At 38.9% G+C, this 24,093-nt stretch overlaps 1 long non-coding RNA gene across 1 annotated transcript; it reads left to right on the top strand.

Annotated features, from left to right (window-relative positions):
* Positions 1-1,996: 1,996 nt before the first annotated feature.
* On the top strand, positions 1,997-23,740 carry LOC142182679 (uncharacterized). The gene is made up of 3 exons (XR_012711565.1): positions 1,997-2,634; positions 6,338-14,954; positions 23,520-23,740. It is a non-coding gene; the product is annotated as an uncharacterized LOC142182679 (long non-coding RNA).
* Positions 23,741-24,093: the final 353 nt, after the last annotated feature.

Consider the following 24,093-nt stretch of genomic DNA (forward strand, 5'->3'; position numbering starts at 1 on the left):
TATTTTCTCACAGATAGTGAGGACACGTGCTATCGGTCAGGATGGACGACCACCAGTACCACCAACTGTGGCCACTAGAGGCCGAGGATGCGATTGAGGTCGTGGTAGGGGCAGGGGTGTATCCCGCACAGCAGCTAGGGTAGCACCTGCAGATCCACCAGCCGCCCCAGTTCAAGATCAGGTCCCAGTTGCGGACGCTCCAGCAGCACCAGCTCAGGCACCAGCTGTGCCCATTGTGATTCTGGGTCTTCAGGAGGCCCTAGCTCAGATTCTATTAGTATGCACTGCCCTAGCTCAGGTGGTCTAAGTTACTACAGCCACAACTACTTCTCAGGCTGGGGGAGACACTTAGACTCCCGCCGCTCGCACACCTGAGCAGGCCGTGCAGGGGATTCAGACACCGGGGGCATATCCAGCCTAACCGATTGCAGCTGCTCGGGACTATGTAGCTCCTGCCATGCCAGAGGACGAGCAGCGCAGGTTGGAGAGGTTTGGTAGGCTTCAGCCTCCGACTTTCAGTGGTGTAGAGGGCGAGGATGCCTAGGGTTTCTTGGACAAGTGTTAGAGGATTCTTCGTACAACGGGTATTCTGGATACCAGTAGGGTTGCTTTCACTACTTTTCAGTTTTTTGGAGCTGCCTTCACTTGGTGGAAGTCTTATAAGAGGTGTAGGCCTGTTGGTGCAGCAACCCTTATCTGACAGCAGTTCTCTGTTCTCTTTTTGGAGAAGTATGTGCCATAGTCTCGCAAAGAGGAGCTGTGCAGGCAGTTCGATTGGTTGCGTGAGGGAGATTTGACTGTCACACAGTATGAGATGAGGTTCTCGGAGTTAGCTGTCATGCTATTTGGTTGGTTCCTATGGAGAGAGAGAGAGGATTAGGAGGTTCGTTGATGCCCTCACTTATCAGCTTCGTATTCTCATGACCAGGGAGAGGGTGTCTAGTGCTACTTTTGAGGAGGTTGTTGATATTGCTCATGAGATTGAGTTAGTTCGTCGCCAAGAGCAAGATGAGAGGGAGGCCAAGAGGCCTCGAGGATCTGGTAGTTATGGTGGTGATCCTTCGAGGGGTTAGTTCCAGCACGATAGAGGTTGTCCATTCAGGCATGCTCAGCCAGCTCGCCAAGGTTATCGTGGGCGTCATCGGGTCATGGTTCTCACAGTTCTCATCAGGGCCAGTCATCACTCAGTGCCCTTCCAGCCCAGAGTTCGTCCCGTGCTCCATCAGTTCAGGGCTCTTCTATGCCAGGTGCATCTACTATTTATCTTGGTGTAGGGGTTCCCTTCAGTCCCCATCTCCAGCACCAGGGAGTTGTTATAAGTGTGGAGAGTTGGGTCACATGTGGAGACAGTGTCCTCGTCGTCTTGGATTTTTGACCATCCCCAAAAAATTTTATATTTTAGCATGTAAATATTTAATATAGGCCTAATATAGCTATTTCAACTATTTTTGACTTCTTTACTTTACTTTCGTCATAAAAATGGAAAATTACAAAAAAAATTTATCTTACGTATCTTTCATAAATTTAAATAAAAATAAACAAAAAATAGTACCTTATTTTTATTTTTACATAATCTTGAAAATACAAAAAAATATGTTGCATTTGCATTTAGGATTTAATTTTACATTTTTAAATCAGTTAGTAATTTATCTGCTTTACAAAAAAAAAATCACAAAAAATAGTTTATTTTGCTTCAATTTTTAGATTTGAATTTTGTTGGTTTTCCTTTAATTTGGTTTTTAATTAGTTGTAATAATTATTAGGTTAATTAATTTAATTTTCTAGGATAATTTACGGTTAGGAATTAATTTAGGTTTTATTTAAAAAAACAAAATAAATAAAAAGGAGGTTTGTACCTAATTTAGGAAGCTTCCCATAGTGGTAGGGTTTAGGAAAATGCACTACTAATTAATTTAAAGAACTAAGTTAAGTGAAGTTAATTAAAAATTATTGAAAGGGCATTTGTGAATCCAATGGGGCATTTTCTACTGCCTATATAGAGGAGCTGAAAAGAGAGGACAAAAAAATGAAGAAGACGCCTGATATACAAAAAAGAGACTGAAATTAGCGCAGCTTCTCACAAAAAACAGACCACCCCCCCACATCGTCTTCTTCTCCATAGAACTTAGAGCAGCCATAACAAAAGAAGCTGTTGCTTCTTCTTCAGAAAACCAACAGATCCTTTCTCCAAAAGTGCACATACACAGTTACGATACAAAACCTGGAACCCCCCTAAAACACAGCAGAACCTGAGGACCCAATTCCAAAAAAGCTTGAGCAGCACTCCCAAATTGGAGACTCTCGTCTCTTTGTTACACACGTCGTAGATTCCCCTCCCCATCTTCATTTTTTTTCATTTTCTTTGTGTTTTCAATTGGTAAACAAACAAACACCGCATCGAAACTCAACCCCCAAAACATGGCAAAATGAAACCAAAAAAAAAAACGAAGCAATAGCCGGCGATGAGGTTGGTTGAGGTGGCTGGAAAAGTTTTCCGGTTGAGGTTCCGTTCGTAAGCTCTGGTCGCTGTCCAAATTTCCATCGAAATTTCGTCGCTAATTTCAAGATTTTTATTCCATTTCCCATCTACTTTCTTAAAGATTTGGCTTGGAGATTCTTATTAAATTACAAAAGGTCAATTCTCTTACTCATTTCTTCTATTAATTTATGTGTAGATCTAATTTATACTCTTCTGGCTTGAATATTATGGCGTATGTTCTAGATTCAAAATTTTAACATGACTAGCAGGACTGATTTTGTTGGCAAAAGTGTTGATGTTGCGATTTCTCTGTATGTAGGAGGAAGCATTATTTTGTCTTAGATTTAATTGGAAATTAGTATTTCACGTTTTAGTCTATCACGTGTGTAGTAAGCAGTTTGGATGATTTTAAATGTGTGTAGTAGTTTGAATGATTTTAAATGATTTTGTCTTTTTGTTAAGTAATAGTAAGTACCACTGTTAGTAAATTATTGCTTTACTAGTTTTAATCTTTTGTCCATTGTGGTAAACAAATCACCGTGTAGTAGTTTGAATGATTTTAAATGATTTTATCTTTTTGTTATGTAATAGTAAGTACCATTGTTAGTAAATTATTGCTTTTCTAGTTTTAATCTTTTGTCTATTGTGGTAAACAAATCACCTTTGAAGGAAGTGTATAACTTACTTTACAAGGGGTAATCTTCAAAAAGCTCTGGTACAAAGGTTTGTTGGCTCGAGAATAATAAGCATATTTTACAGCCTTGTTTTGTGGTTTAATCACTCTTTAATTTACCGTTGTTCTTGATATGTGTATATATAAGTAATATAGAGTAAATAAATTATGAACATCCGTAGTTCGCTTTAAGTTGAGTACAACCGTTTGAAATAATCTGAGGCGTGCCATGCCAAATAAAATCCCAAAACTCATGGCCCTCACTTAATTAATTTTAACTCTTTAGAAATCGATGCGTGCCATTAGTTGAATTATCCATGGCCCTGATAAACTTGAAAGTGCGTAGTTGCTTTAGGCGCGTTATTTTAATAATTTACCTTCCTAAACTCGGGTGTGCATTTATGTGACCCAAATCCAAATCTCAACAATGTTAGATAAAATGTGTTGCGAACCTCGGGTGCATTTATATAGCGTGGCTTACGATGTGTTTTAATTAACTTTGAATTTTTCTCAAAATATTAAAAGCTGCTAAAACAATAGCAGCTTTTGCTTTTGCTTTTTACTTTTTTTTTTGCTTTTTGCTTTGGGTCTGTATGATTCGTCCATTTTGAAAGATATGAAAAAAAATATGTTAGAATAAGATTTTAATTTAATCCCAATAATTTATCTCATACTTTTGTTTTAGTAGCCTCTTTGTTAATTAATTTCACATTGACTTATCTTAATAACAATGAAGTTATCCTAAAAGGTTTAAAGTGTCAAAGTACGTCCCTTTATTAGTAAATGATGTAAATAATAAATAGCACACTCCCTAGTTTGCCTTCACTTTCCATAGTCAAGCCTTTCTCTAATTATAAAAAACATAATTCATAAACAACGTAGTTTGCTTTAGGCACGATTGTTAATAGATTATCATGGCTATGGGTACGGTTCCCGTGACATAGTTATGATACCTAATTCTCAAATTCAGGGGTGCATTACATGTGACCCGATCATAATAACTTCAAACAATAATAAAATAAACATGTATTGAATCGCGAGTGCATTTCATGTAGCGTGATTCGCGGTGTGTGCCAAAACGACAAGTGTACGACAATCGTAACTTGTTAAACCTAGAATAACATAGCCTCATGCCGAATCCCTAGTAGGAACATTTGTTGCATCATGTGCATTTGACTTTGGGGACTCAACACAGGGGTTGGGTCCATCTAGGACAGGTGTACCCAAAATAACAGACCATCTTGATGCATCCTATGTGCTACATGTTGCATTTCTTCGAGGGTAAAAGGGTCATTTGGCGGACCAATGATAATAGAGGGTGAATGAAAAAAGAGAGGTTGAAATGTGAAGATAAAGCAAGTAGGGCTCAATTATGTTTTTTGTCACATTGTTTTTAAGGAAAAAAAAAAGATTTTGCACTTTTTTATCATTTTTCGAAAAATCAGAAAATCAAAAAAAAGAAAAGAAAATCCAAAAAGATTTTACATGTTTCATCATTTTTCGAAAAAAAAAAACAAAATAATGTGCTTTCTATAAATTAATTTTTTTTTTAATTCTCGCCCGTATCCAATCTGCCCGAACTACGCATACCTGATTCTCATCTTTCGGGGCGGGATACGTAGGCAACCCACATAGGGTCCGATCTTCCTAGTAAATCTTAGGCGGGTCTTAGCAAAATTTTGCACTTCTAGCCACCTTTTGGCCACATAAGTCATTTTGCAAAATAGCCTCAACCATGTCTTGCATGTGTCTAATAGGGAATGTTATTGTTTCACATAGTGTTGGTTTAAGTTTTCTCATACATACGTGAATTTACTTACCGGAGTTTGAGCATGACAGACACCTCGAAACCATCCAAGCAGGATCACTCATTCAGGAGTTGTTTAAGAAGAATTTTCATTTTTTATTTTTATTTTTATGTTTTGAGTTTGTTTTCTTTTTATGTCGTCTTTTACCTTTTAGTTTTGTATAGTAATGTCGAATTTTTTTATTATTATTGTACTTTCTATTTTGTATTTAAAAAGGTGTGTAATAAATTAAAAATCCAAAAAAAAAAAGATTTTGCGTTTTATATTTCCGTTAGGAATTTCTTTAGAATACTAATTGTAGAAATGAAAAATTTGAGGTGGTTTTTCCTTTATGCAATTAATATGTAGAATTTAAAATAAAAATTATTTTTATATTTCATTTACTATATTAGGACCAAAAATTCAAAAAAAAAAGAATTTTTCTTTTAAATTCTACATATGTTTTCTCTAAGATATTAATTCCAAAAATCCAAAAAAAATCTTTTGAGGTTCTTCTTTGGGAAATCAATAAAAATGAAAATAAAAATTTTACTAGAACTTTAGGACATTGTACATAGAAGAAATAACATACCTTATTTGTTGTTTATCTTTAAAATTTCTCCTTTAGGTAACTAAAACATTGAAATCCAAAAACAGTTTTTTTTTTATCTTTTTCTTTTCTCATTTTAAAATCTTTCTTCAAGGATATCAAATGAAAATTCAAAATATTTTTCTTTGGTTTATTGTTTAGATTTCCTTCCTAAAAAAAAAGAATCAAAAAATATTTTTCTCTTGTAGGGTTTTTTCCTTAATAATTTCTCATAGAGTGTTTGTTTCAAAAAGAAGAAAAAAAAGGTACAAAATATTTGATCGTTGAGCTTGAGTTTAGAATAAGTTATAGAACATTAAGCCTAAAAAATTCAAAAAAATGGGGGATTTGCTACTTTTATTCCTCTTTGCTCATCAGAGTAGTCATTAAGGTAATTAAAAAAGAAAAGAAAAAGGGAACTCTAGTTTGTTATTTTATTCCCGATCTTCCAGAACTACGCAAAAATCTGATTCATGCGGGGTCATGATACGTAGGCAACCTACATAGGGTTTGATCGAATCATTTTTTTTATTATTAAAAAAAGAAAAGAAAAAAAAGTGAAATTATGGGATGTGAGAAATGAGAGGAAAGAAAAGAGTGATAATTAGAAGGGAAAAAGGAAGGAAAATGAATAAGCAAGTGCTAGAAAAGCAAAGAAAAGAGAGGTTGAAATGAACAAATTGGGATGATGCCAACTGACCTTTAGAACCGATAACTGTGGCTAGGTGCATTGCACATAAAATGAGATTATCTTATGTTAAATGCCCTAACGCTAATGTGATGACTTCATTTTGTTATATTCATCGCAGAAGGTTGGTTGGTTTGTGGGTTTTAAAGTGGTAACTCTTCTCTACAACACAAAGTCAAAAAGCAATGGCAGACAACAACAGAACTGAGTTGGTTGATACTGGTGCCCGAAAGCAGTTGGTTGAACAGGACAAAGGGTTGGTTGAAGAGGTAAAGATGTTAAGACAACACATGGCGGACATGTATCAGGCTTGGATGACTGGGGAGGCACCACCCCCGCCACCACCTAGCTTCCTAGATGCTGCCCTTACCCAAACTCCGGACACAATGCCAGATGATTCTCCATACTCTCCAGATCCACCCGCTTATCACAGCTTTCCCAACCACCCTAGTAGCTCCATCATTCGTCCTCCAACTATCTTTTCCTAAAAATGTCCTCCTGTCACATCTACTATCCCAACAATGGACACCCACTCAAAGCTCATGATGCCCAATATTACCCCTCAGAGGTTGCCCACAAGGTTCCCAACTCATACAAGCATGGCCCGCGGGATGAGCCTCATGTTGAAAATAAAAAGTTCACAGGAAGAGAAAGGCGAGATGGGATATCCAGGAGGATGAAAATTATAGAACAGTCCTTAAAGAACAAGCAAGGAATGGGAGACCAGGGTAGCATGGATTACAAAGAACTGTCTGTGTCCCCTGACGTTCGCCTGCCCGCGGATTTAAAGTGCCAAAATTTAACTTGTATGATGGGTGTGGAGATCCGGTAGTCCACCTGATGGTTTATTGCAGTGAAATGAGAAGTGTTGGAGAGAAAAATGACTTGTTGATGGCCTATTTCACTAAGAGTTTGACTGGGGAAGCTTTAGACTGGCATACTCGTCAAGATGTTGGTAAGTGGCCTACATTGGGTGACATGGCTCAAGATTTTGTTCGATACTTTCAATACAAATCAGGTGTTATCCCAGACTGCTCCTCCCTATCTAGAATGGAAAAGAAGCCGGAGGAAAGCTTTAGAGAGTTTGGGCTCAGATGGAGGGAGCAGGCTGCTCGAGTCAATACCTCGATTGGTGAAGAAGAAATGGTTGAGTTTTTCCTGCAAGCCCAGGGACCCACCTACTCCAGTCATTTGATCCCGGCCTTGAGAAATCCTTTCAATGATGTGTTAAAAATGGGGGAGCTAGTAGAAGAGGGAATCAAGTAAGGCAAAATCACGAGTTGTTTGAAAGACATTCAGAACATCCCAGTAAGCTTGGGTGGAAGAAAGAGAAATAGAAGAGATTATCCGATGGGCTTTCCCGATCAATACTTCCAGCCTCGACATCGTCCCCGTGGATATCTTTGTGCACCAGATGATTCTACCCAATGCCACTTCTCTTCACAGAACTCCCAAAGTCGCAAATCACTTTCCCAGTACCCAGCTCCACAAAATGCCTATCTACCCCCACGAGCCTAACGAAAACCCCCTGGATCAGGTTTTCGACCCAATCAAGTCTTTAAGAACGAGAGGGTACAGAAGAAGAAAACCTTCACTCCATTGGGAGATCCATATGTCAATCTATTCCAGAGGCTAAGGAAATTGGACATGTTGAAGCTGACCCAGATAAAAATATCAAACCCTCTTCCAAAGAAGTTTGATTTTTCTTAAAGGTGCGCATATTGCTCAGATGACTCGGGGCATGACATAGAGAAGTGTTGGAATCTGAAGAATGCGATTCAAAAGCTTATTGATGTAGGCGACATTGTCGTGCAAAGTCCAGATGCAGCAGACACTAGCCAAAGTCCATCACCTGTGCATAATGAGACGCATATGGTGGGTATGATTTATTTTGAAAAGGAATATGAGAATCCTTCTGGGAGCCTCGGAGGCCCACGTGCTACTAAGCTTTTAGCGCTATCAGAGGTTGATCTTAAGAACAAACCGGTAAAAGGAACCCAAAAGCAACTTGTTAAGAACAATGTGATGAAGACATATGAAGTTCCTATTATGGTTGATGCAGAATTCAGTGGCTAAGATACCGTGCTTAGTAATTGGAAAGACACTCCATTTCTTGGTCATTCGGAAAGGAGTTTTGGTGGCTTAGTTTGTTGTCATTTCTGTTGTCCAGATTATTTTAGGGTTGTAATCCGGATATTGTCTTGTAACTCAAGCCCTTCTATCCTTTTATTTTGTCTAGTTCCTTTAGTCGTAGTATCTCATTTAGTGTTATCTAGGTTTGTTCTAAGGGTTGTACCCCAGTTTATTGTGCTTCTTTTGTTGTCCAAAATCTTTCACTGTCTGTCTAATGCAATTCTCTATTTTCTGCTATTTCTAGTCATTTCTGTTTAGTCCTCTTCTCCTCTTATAGTTCTTTTTATGCTGGCTCTAGTGACATGACATGCACGCGTAAATTTCAGCCTGGTTTTGAAAGTCAGTTTAGTCATGAAGCAATGAAACAATGTTGAAGATGTAGGGACATTTGAGGGAAATAAGCAAAGACATTTTTAGATCACTTCAAACCTGAGTTGTGTGAAACTAGGCAGATAGAATATAAATAAACCCAATTGAAATGCATCATGCCACATCAGGTTTGCCCAAATTGATAGGGTCCGTTCGTGGTAATGACAGTGAGGGTGTTGTCCAATGGTGCTTTGTAGTTAACAGATGTAGAAGGCGAATGTGTAGATATGGTTATCAAGTCTAGTATAATCAAAATATGTTACAAATGTTTTCCTTGGTTTGTTTAATTATGTAGTTTGCACTTGGCATGTTTTGGAGATTGGAATGCAGAAGGCATTTTGTTCTGCTATCTAAACACTTTATCATTCGTTACCCCTTTGAGCCTTATTTATTTTCTTTCATACCTCTCTTTCGGAATCAGTAGCAAAGATTAGAAACGCAAGCGTAAAAGATAAGTAAAGGAAAAAGAAGAAGACAGGAAAAAAAAAGAGAAGAAAAAGAAAAAGAAAAAAAAACAAAACAACAAAAAGAGAAAAAGAAGAAGAAAAAAGAAAAGAAGAGAAAGAGAAAGAAAAAGGAAAGAAGAATCACAACAACAAAGTAATTTCTATGACATGAACTACATTCGACCTGATTCCTTTAAAGGATATGTAGGCAGCCTCACGGTTCGGTCCCATCAAAAGAAAATCCAAAAGTCCCCAAACAAGAAACTGGGCAGAAGTTGTGGTTGTTGTAAGAAATCTGATTCCGAAAGTTGTAATTTTTAACCCATTTGAATTGTTTGAGCATGTTATACCCTTTCTTTCTAACATTATTCAAAAGCCCACATTACGGTCCAAAGAAAGACCTTCCGATCAGTCTTTAAGAGATGCCAAGTCAAGCGAGTAGAGGTGAATCATATCAGGGGCAACACTCCAGTCCAAACAAGGGAAATGAAGAATGAGAGAGTCTTATTGATGAAAACCCTCACGGGTACCGAAAGGCGATGAAAGCTGAGAGAAATAAAAAATGAGAGAGACTTATTGGTGAAAACTTTCACGAGCACCATAAGGCGACGGTGAGTTGAGAGAAAGACCAAAATGAGAGAGGCTTGATGGTGAAAACCCTTCGGGCACTACAAATCGAATAAGGATTGTGAATCAGATTGGATAAGCGGAGCATTGAAGCCCAGTTTCACGGCAAAAAGGTACAACAAGAGCTGAACATTAGATTTGCTTAACAGAATAGGCCGCAGGTGCATATCAAGGTCATTAGAGTCGGTATCCACATCCGATAGGTTTCTACTTTGTAGTTTTCTTGTTAGGAATCATCTCTTTCCATTGTCCTTTACTATGTTCCTTTTGTCTTGTTTACTTCCTCTTCCTGAGTCTGTTTGGTCAGAACAAGTGAGAAATGACTTCAAAATTTGCCACCAGCTTTCCAATGGGATCTGGCTAGAACATCAAGGTGTCATACGTCAAGAAAGAACAACAAGCGCATTGAGTTGGTAACAATCAACATGCTTTGGAGTCGTGTGAAATACAATGGTTTGGTATATATCAATTCATGAACAATGCAACAGATGGAGGTTAGGGTGAACGAATCAAAGGTATTCTCTGTGATAAGAGTGACAAAGAAAGTGGATAACCAGTGACAAGCGAGGTATTCCAAGCATGAATCAAAGTTATCATGGTAGGTGAAGGAGCAATAGACCTCAAGGCCAAGCTAGTGATTTAAGTCAGGAAAGAACAACATGCGCACTAAGTGGATGGCAATTGACGTGCTTTGGAATTCATGAGAAACACAAAGGTTCAATATATGTCAATGCAAGAGCACAATGCAACATATGGAGGGTGTTGGGTGGACGAATCAAAGGTATTTTTCGGTGAAACAAAAAGGTTTGGTAAATGTCAGTTCATGAGCAATGCAACAGATAGAAGGTACTGGGTTTGAATGAAGAAGAGGTATTTTCTGTGATAAGGGTGACAGAGAAGTGGTTAGTCATTTGAACAAGCAAGGTCTTTGAGTGGAAATCAGTTATCATGAGAAGCGAAGGAGCAATAGCCCTCAAAGTTAAGGCCCCAAACCAACCACCATATTTTAAACTGACAAGATTTTTCTTTGATTGAAATAGGGGCAGAAAATTTCGTTTGTTTTAGAGAAAACCACTGCAAGGAAAGGCAGGCACCAAACAGGTTTGACAGTAAATTCTCAGGACCCTCCTGGAAAATATGACCTAGTTTAAAAATCGAAACAATCATAAGTAGCAAAATCTAGCATAAATGTATCCCAAAGGAATATAAGTTGGCTTAAAAGTTTGCATGTTTAAGATAGGATTCAATTAGGATTTTTCAGGACCCTCCTGAATAATGGGACCTAGTTTTAAGATTTCCATTAGATAACAAGATGTAGCGTAAGTTCTGTTGTAGGATAGTATAATCCAGCCGTAAAATTGTCCCTCTTAAGATAAGATTTGATTTTTGATTTTTGATTTTCAGGACCCTTCTGGATAATGGGATGTAGCTTTAATACTGTCTTAGATAACAAGATGTAGCGGAAGTAATACCTTCAGAAGATATAACTTAGATTTTAAATTATCATTTAATTAAGAGTTGTCAGGACCCTCTTGGATAACGGGGTGTAGTTTTAAGATCGGCTTAGATAACAAGATTTAGCGGAAGTAACACCTTTAGAAGATATAACTTAGATTTAAAATTGTCATTTAATTAAGAGTTGTCAGGACCCTCCTAAATAATGGGACCTAGCTTTAAGATTTCCATTAGATAACAAGATTTAGCGTAAGTTCTGTTGTAGGGTAATATAATTCAGCCGTAAAGAATTGTCACTCTTAAGATAAAACTTGACTTTTGATTTTCAGGACCCTCTTGGATAATGGGGAATAGTTTAAGACCCTCTTAGATAACAAGATTTAGCGGAAGTAACACCTTTAGAAGATATAACTTAGATTTAAAATTGTCATTTAATTTAGAGTTGTCAGAACCCTCCTGAATAATGGGACCTAGCTTTAAGATTTCCATTAGATAACAAGATTTAGCGTAAGTTCTGTTGTAGGGTAATATAATTCAGCCGTAAAGAATTGTCACTCTTAAGATAAAACTTGACTTTTGATTTTCAGGACCCTCCTGGATAATGTGGTGTAGTTTGAAGATCGGTTTAGATAACAAGATGTAGCGAAAACAATACCTTTAGGAGATATAATTTAGATTTAAAACTGTCGTTTAACTAGGAGCTATCAGGACCCTCATGGATAATGGGATTTAGCTTTCAAATTCTTAGTAATATTTGGTAATATGATTCAGTTTAATACTCACATATGTGCCCAGCTACCAAACTGGGGCAGAATATTTCCTTTGTTTTGTCTATTTTTGTTGAAATCAGGTACCCACTTGGAGAACAGGGAAAAGCAGTTCAAGTTCAGCAGTTAGGCGCCCACCTGGAAAGCAAGGGAATACAATTCAAGTTCAGCAATCAGGCACCCACCTGGAGAGCAAGGGAATACTATTCAAGTTCAGCAATCAAGCGCCCACCTGGAGAGCAAGGGAATACAATTCAAGTTCAGCAATCAGGCGCCCACCTGGAGAGCAAGGGAATACATTCAAGTTCAGCAATCAGGCGCCCACCTGGAGAGCAAGGGAATACAATTCAAGTTCAGCAATCAGGCGCCCACCTGGAGAGCAAGGGAATACAATTCAAGTTCAGCAATGAGGCGCCCACCTGGAGAGCAAGGGAATACAGTTCAAGTTCAGTAATTAGGCACACACCTGGAGAACAAGGGAATACAATTCAAGTTTCAGCAATCAGGCGCCCACCTGGAGAGCAAGGGAGTACAGTTCAAGTTTCAGCTTTCAAGTTCTTATTGATATTTGGTAACATGATTCAGTTTACACTCACATATGTGCCCAGCTACCAAACTGGGGCAGAAATTTTTCTTTGTTTTTGTCTATTTTGTTGAAATCAGGCACCCACCTGGAGAGCAAGGGAATACAATTCAAGGTTTAGCAATCAGGCGCCCACTTGGAGAGCAAGGAAATACAAATCAAGTTTCAGCAGTCAGGCGCCCACCTGGAGAGAAAGGGAATACAATTCAAGTTTTAGCAATCAGGCGTCCACCTGGAGAGCAAGGGAATACAATTCAAGTTTCAGCAATCAGGAGCCCACCTGGAGAGCATGGGAGTATAATTCAAGTTCAGCAGTCATGCATTTACTTGGAGGAAAGGGAAAACATCTCAGATTACAATTCAAGTCAGCAACAAAAGAAGTCTGTGTTAAGAATGCGAGTCAACAGTCCGAGGTGATCAACAGAAGTTAGTCACAATAAAGAAAAAAAAAGAAAGGCAATAAATTAATCCAAATATCGAAGTTGATGAAAGATATGAGCTTCTCAAGACATTGTTGAGGTCACAAGCACTACATGTCCGGTTTTGATCCGAAAAGTTGAAGAAGAATGAACTAGCACCTGCAGCTAACAAGCGCTAAGGTTCAAATCTAAAGTCTGCATGAAGAACCATTCAAGACTCAAGATCAAGCTTCAGAAGACTTATAGATAGGAATCTTGTAACTCATAGTTGACAGGCTTAGTTAGTCTTTTTCATTTCTTTTGATTTTGATGTAATAACAAGACTGCGGACACGAACCTCGGCGGAACGACACCTCGACTGGCTCTCCACCTCGGCATACTCCATCATCTCACTCACCTCTGAACTACACGTGGCCCAATTCCTTTATAGCTAATGATATGTAGGCAACTCAGATACCAGGGCTCGGTCACATTCTCCTTCCTCTTAGTTTTTTTTGTCTCCTCAAATAAGGGTCGGGTCAAAAATCCTGTCTAGTCATTCTTTGTCTGAAAACACTTCGTATTTCCAGTCAAAGAGGGCAGCTGTAGACATGTGATTTTTGACCATCCCCAAGATTTTATATATTTTAGCATGTAAATATTTAATGTAGGCCTAATATAGCTATTTCAACTATTTTTGACTTCTTTACTTTATTTTCGTCATAAAAATGGAAAATTACAAAAAAATATTTTAGCTTACGTATCTTTCATAAATTTAAATAAAAATATACAAAAAATAGTACCTTATATTTATTTGTACATAATCTTGAAAATACAAAAAAATATGTTGCATTTGCATTTAGGATTTAATTTTGCATTTTTAAATCAGTTAGTAATTTATCTGCTTTACAAAAAAATAGAAAAATCACAAAAAATAGTTTATTTTGCATTATTCAATTTTTAGATTTGAATTTTGTTGGTTTTCCTTTACTATCCTTCGGGGTAGGGGTAAGGTCTGCGTACATATTACCCTCCCCAGACCCCACTTATGGGATCATACTGGGTCGTTGTTGTTGTTGTTGTTGTAGATTTGAATTTTGTTGGTTTTCCTTTAATTTAGTTTTTAATTAGTTGTAATAATTATTAGGTTAATTAATTTAAATTTCTAGGATAATTTGGGGTTAGGAATTAATTTAGGTTTTATTTTAAAAAAACAAAATAAATAAAAAAGGAGGTTTGTACTTAATTTAGGAAGCTTCCCATAGTGGTAGGGTTTAGAAACATGCACTACTAATTAATTTAAAGAACTAAGTTAAGTGGAGTTAATTAAAAATTATTGAAAGGGCATTTGTGAATCCAAGGGAGCATTTTCTACTACCTATATAGAGGAGCTGAAAAGAGAGGACAAAAAAATGAAGAAGACGCCTGATATACAAAAAAGGGACTGAAATTAGCGCAGCTTCTCACAAAAAACAAACCCACCCCCCCACATCGTCTTCTTCTCCATAGAACTTAGAGCAGCCATAACAAAAGAAGCTGTCGTTTCTTCTTCAGAAAACCAACAGATCCTTCCTCCAAAAGCGCACATACACAGTTACGATATAAAACCTGGAACACCCCAAAAACACAGCAGCACCGGAGGACCCAATTCCAAAAAAGCTTGAGCAACACTTCATTTGTTTTCATTTTCTTTGTGTTTTCAATTGGTAAACAAACAAACACCGCATCGAAACTCAGCCCCCAAAATATGGCAAAATGAAACCAAAAAAAACGCAGCAATAGCCGGCGATAAGGTTGGTCGAGGTGGCTGGAAAAGTTTTCCGGTTGAGGTTCCGTTCGCAAGCTCTGGTCGCTGTCCAAATTTCCGTCGAAGTTTCGTCGCCAATTTCTAGATTTTTATTCCATTTCCCATCTACTTTGTTAAAGATTTGGCTTGGAGATTCTTATTAAATTACAAAAGGTCAATTCTCTTACTCATTTCTTCTATTAATTGTGTGTGTAGATCTAATTTATACTCTTCTGGCTTGAATATTATGGCGTATGTTCTAGATTCTAAATTTTAACATGACTAGCAGGACTGATTTTGTTGGCCAAAGTGTTGATGTTGTGATTTCTCTGTATGTAGGAGGAAGCGTTATTTTGTCTTAGATTTAATTAGAAATTAGTATTTCACGTTTTAGTCTATCACGTGTGTAGTAAGCAGTTTGGATGATTTTAAATGTGTGTAGTAATTTGAATGATTTTAAATGATTTTGTCTTTTTGTTAAGTAATAGTAAGTACCACTGTTAGTAAATTATTGCTTTTCTAGTTTTAATCTTTTGTCCATTGTGGTAAACAAATCACCGTGTAGTAGTTTGAATGATTTTAAATGATTTTGTCTTTTTGTTAAGTAATAGTAAGTACCACTGTTAGTAAATTATTGCTTTTCTAGTTTTAATCTTTTGTCCATTGTGATAAACAAATCACCTTTGAAGTAAGTGTATAACTTACTTTACAAGGGGTAATCTTCAAAGAGCTGTGGTACAAAGGTTTGTTGGCTCAAGAATAATAAGCATATTTTATAGCCTTGTTTTGTTGTTTAATCACTCTTTAATTTACCGTTGTTCTTGATATGCGTATATATAAGTAATATAGAGTAAATAAATTATGAACATCCGTAGTTCGCTTTAAGTTGACTGCAACCCTTTGGAATAATCTGAGGCGTGTCATGCCAAATAAAATCCCAAAACTCATGGCCCTCACTTAATTAATTTTAACTCTTTAGAAATCGAGGCGTGTCATTAGTTGAATTTTCCATGGCCCTCGCAAACTTGAAAGTGCGTAGTTGCTTTAGGCGTGTTATTTTAATAATTTACCTTCCTAAACTCGGGTGCGCATTTATGTGACCCAAATCCAAATCTCAACAATGTTAGATAAAATGTGTTGCGAACCGCGGGTGCATTTATGTAGCGTGGCTTACGATGTGTTTTAAATAACTTTGAATTTTTTCCGAAATATTAAAAGCTGCTAAAACAATAGCAGCTTTTGCTTTTGCTTTTGCTTTTGTTTTTTACTTTTTTTTTTGTTGCTTTTTGCTTTGGGTCTGTATGATTCATCCATTTTGAAAGATATGAAAAAAAAATATGTTAGAATAAGATTTTAACTTAATCCCAACAATTTATCTCATACTTTTGTTTTAGTAGCCTCTTTGTTAATTAATTTCACATTGACTTATCTTAATAACAATGAAGTTATCCTCAAAGGTTTAAAGTGTCAAAGTACGTCCCTTTATTAGTAAATGATGTAAATAATAAATAGCACACTCCCTAGTTCGCCTTCACTTTCCATAGACATGCCTTACTCTAATTATAAAAAAAATTACTTCATAAACAACATAGTTTGCTTTAGGCACGATTGTTAATAGATTATCATGGCTATGGGTACGGTTCCCATGACATTGTTATTCCCAAATTTAGGGGTGCATTTCACGTGACCCGATCAAAGTGTACGACAATCGTAACTTGTTAAAGAAATAATTCCATAAATCCTAAAAGCGGTTTAAATAATTAAAAAGCAGCTATAAATGTTAAAAATTCAATAATTTTAAAACATGTAATAAATCAGATAATTAGGCCAATTTTAATAGTTTAAGAGACCGTGCTAAAATCACAAAACTCGGGAATGCCTAACACCTTCTCCCGGATTAACAGAATTCCTTACCCGGATTTTTATTTTCGCGGACTGTACTACTGAGTCAATCTTTTCCTCGATTCGAGGTTTGAACCGGTGGCTTGGGACACCATAAAATTATCCCAAGTGGCGACTCTAAATCTTTAATTGAAATAATCCTGTTTCGATTGTCACTTAAATTGGAAAAAACTCCCTTATACCCTCTCGGGGGTGTAGGTAAAAAGGAGGTGTGACAGCTCTTGCTGGAGAACGAACCCAGAATCTCTGGTTCAGGGTTCAAGAATTCGAGCTTGTTAATGCAATTTTTATTTGACTTTATTGTTGATATTACTGTATTTTGTGGACTTAATATGCTAAATGTTGTTTTTACCGCTTTGATATGGTTGAACTGTACATATAAACTGCTACGAAACCCTCCCTCTTTCTGAGTCTTCTAAATCATGGAGAAGGGTGCACTTCGTGTGGCTTCTCTTCCGTCCAGAGTCTCATCCCATTTTAGAACGAGTTTCGGACAAGTTGCAAAGCCGGTGAAGCTTCTGTATTCCCGGTACGCTTGCCCCCCTCGGCTCGAGCTATCCGCTTAAGCAAGCCAGGTCTAGAACAAATAAACCTATGTTTTTTAAACCTAGAATAATATAGCCTCATGTCGGATCCCTAGTAGGAACATTTGTTGCATCAAGTGCATTTGACCTTGGGGACTCAACACAGGGGTTGGGTCCGTCTAGGACAGGTGTACCCAAAATAACAGACCATCTTGATGCATCCTATGTGCTACATGTTGCATTTCTTCGAGGGTAAAAGGTTCATTTGGCGGACCAATGATAATTGAGGGTGAATGAAAAAAGAGAGGTTGAAGTGTGAAGATAAAGCAAGTAGGGCTCAATTATGTTTTCTGTAAAATTTTGTTGAGGAAAAAAAAGAGCTTGAAAAAAAAAAGATTTTGCACTTTTTTATCATTTTTTGAAAAATCAGAAAATCAAAAAAAAAAGAGAAAAGAAAATCCAATTTTTTTTTACATGTTTCATCATTTTTCGAAAAAAAAACAAAATAATGTGTTTTCTATAAATTAATTTTTTTTTAATTCTCGCCCGTATCAAATCTGCCGGAACTACGCATACATGATTCTCATCTTTCGGGGCGGGATACGTAGGCAACCCACATAGGGTCCGGTCTTCCTAGTAAATCTTAGGTTCTTGGCTTTGCGGGGTCTTAGCAAAATTTTGCTATATCCGTTGTTATTATATATGGTAAACTTCGATGTTATATTGGGCATGGATTGGCTATATCCGTGTCCTGCTATTTTGGACTATCATGCTAAGACAGTGACATTGGCTATGCCGGGTGTGCCACAGATTGAGTGGTGAGGTTCGATTGATTATGTTCCTAGTAGGGTGATTTCATTCTTGAAGGCCCAGCATATGGTTGGGAAGGGTTGTCTTTCTTACTTAGCCTTTGTGAGAGATGTCGGTGGAGAGACTCCTAGTATTGATTCTGTTCCATTTGTGAGGGATTTTCCCGATGTGTTTCCTGCAGACCTACCGGGCATGCCATCGGACAGGGATATTGATTTTGGTATTGACCTGGTACTGGGCACTCATCCCATCTCTATTCCACCATATCATATGGCACTAGCGGAGTTGAAGAAGTTAAAGGAGCACCTTCAGGAACTCCTTGATAAGGGGTTCATTCGGCCTAGTGTGACGCCTTGGGGTGCGCAAGTTCTATTTATGAAGAAGAAGGATGGCACGATGAGGATGTGCATTGATTATAGGCAGTTGAACAAAGTAACAATCAAGAACAAGTACCCTTTGCTTCGTATCGATGATTTGTTTGACCAACTTCAGGGAGCGAGAGTGCTCTCCAAGATTGATCTCCGTTCAGATTATCACCAGTTGAAAATCAGGGACTCGAATATTCTTAAGATAGCATTCAGGACCCGATATGGTCATTATATGTTCTTGGTGATGTCTTTTGGGCTGACCAATTCCCCAGCAGCGTTCATGCATTTGATGAACAGCATGTTCCGATCGTATCTCGACTCGTTCGTCATAGTTTTCATTGATGATATTCTGGTGTATTCGCGTAGTCAGGAGGAGCACGCGGAACATTTGAGAGTTGTGTTGCAGAGATTGAGGTAGGAGAAGCTTTATACAAAGTTCTCCAAGTGTGAGTTCAGGCTCAATTCAGTGTCTTTCTTGGGGCACGTGCTGTCCAGTGAGGGTATTCAGGTTGATCCGAAGAAGATAGAGGTTGTTCAGAGTTGGCCTAGACCGTCCTCAGCCACAGAGGTTCGCAACTTTCTTGGTATGGCGGGTTATTATCGCCAGTTTGTTCGGGGGTTCTCATCTATCGCATTGCCCTTAACCAAATTGACTCAAAGGGGTGCTCTATTCAGGTGGTCGGATGAGTGTGAAGAGAGCTTTCAGAAGCTCAAGATAGCCTTGACCACATCTCCAGTGTTAGTTTTGCCATCAGCTTCATGTTCATATACTGTGTATTATGATGCTTCGAGAGTTGGTATTGGGCATGTGTTGATGCAAGAGGGCAGAGTTATTGCTTATGCTTATCGTCAATTGAAGCCCCATGAGAAGAACTACCTTGTTCATGATTTGGAGTTGGCTTCCATAGTTCATGCGTTGAAGATTTGGAGGCATTACTTGTATGGTGTGTCTTGTGAGGTGTTTACTGATCATCGTAGCCTCCGACACTTATTCAAGCAGAAGAATCTCAATTTGACGCAACAGAGATGGTTGGAGTTGCTAAAGGATTACTATTTTGTACCATCCGGGAAAGGCCAATGTGGTGGCCGATGCTTTGAGCTGGAAGGCGGTGAGTATGGGGAGTTTGGCATATATTCTAGTTGGGGAGAGACCTCTTGCAGTTGATGTTCAGGCCTTGGTCAATTAGTTCGTGAGGTTAGATATTTCGGAGCCTAGTAGGGTGTTAGCTTGTGTGATTTCTCGGTCTTCCTTATATGATCGCATCAGAGAGCACCAGTATGATGATCCTCATTTGCTTGTCCTTAAGGACAAAGTTCAGCACAATGATGCAAAAGATGTGACTATTGGTGATGATGGGGTGTTGAGGATGCAAGGCCAGATATGTGTGCTCAATGTCGATGTGCTTCGGGAGTTGATTCTGAAGGAAGCCCATAGCTCGCGGTATTCCATTCATCTGGGTGCCGTGAAGATGTATCAAGATCTGAGGCAGCATTATTGGTGGAGGAGAATGAAGAAAGACATTGTGGGATTTGTAGCTCGGTGTCTTAATTTTCAGCAGGTGAATTATGAGCATCAGAGACCGGGTGGCTTGCTTCAGCAGATGGATATTCTAGAGTGGAAGTGGGACCGGATCACCATGGACTTTGTAGTTAGGCTCCCACGGACTTCGAAGAAGTTCGATGCTATTTGGGTGATTGTGGATCGGCTGACCAAGTCCGTGCACTTCATTCCTATATGTACTACCAATTCTTCAGAGCGGTTGGCAGAGATCTATATCCAGGAGATTGTTCGTTTGCATGGTGTCCCAGTTTCCATCATTTCAGATAGGGGCACTCAGTTTACTTCGCAGTTTTGGAGGTCTGTGCAGCGAGAGTTGGGTACTCAAGTTGAGTTGAGCACAGCTTTTCACCCTCAGACTGACGGGCAGTCCGAGCGCACTATTCAGATATTTGACGACATATTGTGTGCTTGTGTCATTGATTTCGGAGGGTCATGGGATCCTTTTCTACCGCTCGCAGAGTTTGCATATAACAACAACTACCAGTCGAGTATTCAGATGGCTCCATATGAGCCTTTGTATGGGAGCCGGTGTAGATCTCTAGTTGGTTGGTTTGAGCCTGGTGAGGCTAGGCTATTGGGCACAAACTTAGTGCAGGATGCTTTAGAAAAGGTGAAGGTAATTTAGGAGAGGCTTCGTACAACGCAGTCGAGACAGAAGAGTTATGCTGACAGGAAGTTCGGGATGTGTCCTACATGGTTGGTGAGAAGGGTCTGTTGAAGGTTTCACCCATGAAGGGTGTTATGAGATTTGGGAAAAAGGGTAAATTGAGTCCTTGTTTCATTGGGCCTTTTGAGGTGATTCAGAGGATTGGGGAGGTGGCTTATGAGCTTGCTTTGCCACCTAGCTTGTCGAGTGTGCATCCGGTATTTCATGTTTCTATGCTTCGAAAGTATATTGGGGATTCATCTCATGTTCTAGATTTCAGCACGGTTCAGTTAGATGATTATTTGACTTATGATGTGGAGCCATCGGCTATTTTAGAGCTCTAGGTTCAAAAGTTGAGATCAAAGGATATAGCTTCAGTGAAAATGCAGTGGAGAGGTCGGCCTATGGAGGAGGCTACCTAGGAGACCGAGCGGGAGATGCGGAGTAGATATCCTCACTTATTTGAGGCTTCAGGTTTGTTTCTTGACTCGTTCGAGGACGAACATTTGTTTAAGAGGGGAGGATGTAATGACCCGGCCAGTCGTTTCATAAGTTACCGCATCATTTCCCCCATTTCTACTTCTTATTACCTTGTTCAGCTGTATTTTATGTTATCGGGTTGGTTGGCTCGGGTTTGGAGAGGTTTTGGTAATGTTTGAGACACTTAGTCTCTTTTGAGTAAGCTTAAGTTGCAAAAGTCAACCGGATGTTGACTTATGCCTTAAAGGTCTCGGATGTGAGTTCCGATGGTTCAGATAGCTTTGGGAGGTGATTTGGGACTTAGGAGCATAATTGGAATGTGTTTTGGAGGTACGGAGTAGATTTAGGCTTGAATTGGTGAAATTGGAATTTTGGTGTTTTCCAGTTGGTAGGTGAGATTTTGATATAGGGGTCGGAATGAAATTCCGGGAGTTGCATTAAGTTCGGACATGGTTTGATAGACTTTTTGATCGAAAGCGGAATTTGGAAGATTTTGGAATTCTTAGGCTTGAATCCGATGCAAATTTGGTGTTTTGATGTTGTTTTGAGCGTTCCGAAGGTTGGAACAAGTTTGAATGATGTTATGGGATATGTTGGCATATTTGGTTGAGGTCCCGAGGGCCTCGGGTGCGTTTCAGGTGGTTAAACGGACCATTTCAAGTTGGATAAAATTGCAGAAAATTTGCTGTTGATCTTGCAGACAGTTGTTCTTCGCGTTCGCGAGTGCACCCTCGTGCTCGCTAAGGGTTAGGATGGGAGGCTTTGAAGTTGGCCTTCGCGTTCGTGAAGGAGGTCCCGCGATCGTAAAGGGTTGATCTCGTTGGTCATCGCGTTCGCGAGGTGATGCCACGTCTGCGAAGGGTTGAGTTGCTAAGGCATCGCGTTCGAGAGGGGTGGTCGCGTTCCCGTAAGAGGAAATTCTGGTCAAGTTAAGTTTGTGCTTCGCGAACGCGAGGCGTTGACCTCGTTCGCGAAGACGGGATTAAAATAACTAGGCAGAATGATTTAAAAGGCCTATTCCGCGATTTTTAGCCTAAGTTCCTCTATTTTTGGGCAATTTTGAAGCTTTTTGAAGGAGATTGAAGAGGGAATCAAGGGGGAATTCTTGGAGGTAAGATTTATGAACTTAATACTCAATCCTAATGTGATTTCTACCTAAATAATCATGGAATTTGTAGAATTTAAGCCTAAATATTAAAGGACTAGGGCTTGTAATTGGAGACCTAGAATTTAGGATTTGAGGGGTCGTTTGTGGTTGGATTTCGGTGCTTTTGACATTAATGAACTCGGGAGTGATATGGAGTCTACTGATGTAATTTTTATCGTATTCCGAGATGTGAGCCCGGGGGTCAAGTTTGGCCAATTTCAGGATTTGTGTTGTAATTTGATTTCTTTCGAGTTGGCTTTGTTCCCTTAGCATATTTTGATGGGTTTGCACTGATTTTGGTTAGATTTGGAGCATCCGGAGGCCGATTTGAGATCAAGGGCATATCGGGTTAGAGTTTGGACCGGATAGAGGTGAGTAATGATTGTAAATGTTGTCCTGAAGGTATGAAGGCCCGAATTTCACATTGTTGTGCTATATTGAGGTGACACACATGCTAGATGACGAGCCTAGGGTTGTGCACCATTGGGGATTGTGACTTAGTCCATCCCGTATGACTGTTTTACTGCATAATTGATTGAAAACTATTTGCTATAATCATGTTTTGGGATGAATGCCATATTTGGGCCTCGTGCCAACTGTTTGGACCTTTAGGGGATTTTTATTGCTATTCCTCACTGTTTTAATTTTATATTTGTACTCAGTCATGCTATATTATACTGTTTTCATAACTCAGCCATGTTTACTCTATTTTAACACCTTAAATAATATTTTGGGCTGAGCATCATATTTTACTGTGCCTGAGTGGCTTTTAGAGATTTCTGACTGAGTAGGGCCGAGGGCCTATGTTGTGAGGTTATTATGGGATCAGGCTACACACCACAGCAGTGTTGTACTAATTATGATTATGAGGTCGAAGGCCTGAGTTGTACGCCACAATGTGGCTTGATATGAGGCTGAGAGCCTATTTGATTATGCCACAAGATGGCTTGATATTGCGCTTGGGCCGTAAGGGGCCCCTCCCGGAGTTTGTACACCCCCAGTGAGCGCTGATACCCAGTGTGATACGTAATATAGCCCGAGGGGCTGGTGTTGTTCCATATTATTGCCCGAGGGGCTGATTTTATGTGTTTACCTTTTCTCGCTGCTTTTCATTTACTTGTTTAACTGTTAAATAGGTGTTTTTATAAGATTTCACTATTTTATTGCATTGTATTGGTTTTACACTGCCTCTTTTTAGCATGTTGTTGTGTTTTACATGTTTTCTTATCGATCAGTCTTCATTTATTTTTATTACTCACTGAGTTGGAGTACTCACTTTACTCCTTGCACCCTGTGTGCAGATTCAGGAATTTCGGGTCCCGCCAGTGAGGGTTGATTGCTCCCAGCAGGCTATTCGGAGTCCACTAGGTAGCTGCTCGGCGTTTGCAGCCCAGTGTTTCTCTCTACTATTTCACTTCCCTTATTCTAGTTATGTAATAGACTGTATAAACTCTTTCATACTCTTAGACTTATGTTAGATGCTCATGACTGGTGACACCCCGATGACGGGCTGTGTTTGTTTCCGCAGTCGATATGTTTCACTCTATTTTTGGGATTTACCATTATTAATACTTAATTATGAATTATTATATCTGTTAATTAGTTTGGGAGTTTGTGTTGGCTGGCCTTGTCTTCACGAGAGGCGCCATCACGACCGGGTCTGGATTTAGGGTCGTGACAACGGTATTCGACCATTTTTATTGCTATGGATTCTACACTCAAATTCTGACTTTTGATCAAACGGTTCCCCATATTGGCTGTCGGATTTCAGGATTGACAACATGGGAATTTTCACAGTACTTAATTTTCCAAAGGACTTGGGCGAATTCTCATGTCTCACTATCATCACGGATCATCCAAGCAGAGCATGTCATG

This window comes from Nicotiana tabacum, chromosome 7, assembly GCF_000715075.1.
Source record: "Nicotiana tabacum cultivar K326 chromosome 7, ASM71507v2, whole genome shotgun sequence".
Taxonomy (NCBI): Eukaryota; Viridiplantae; Streptophyta; class Magnoliopsida; order Solanales; family Solanaceae; genus Nicotiana; species Nicotiana tabacum.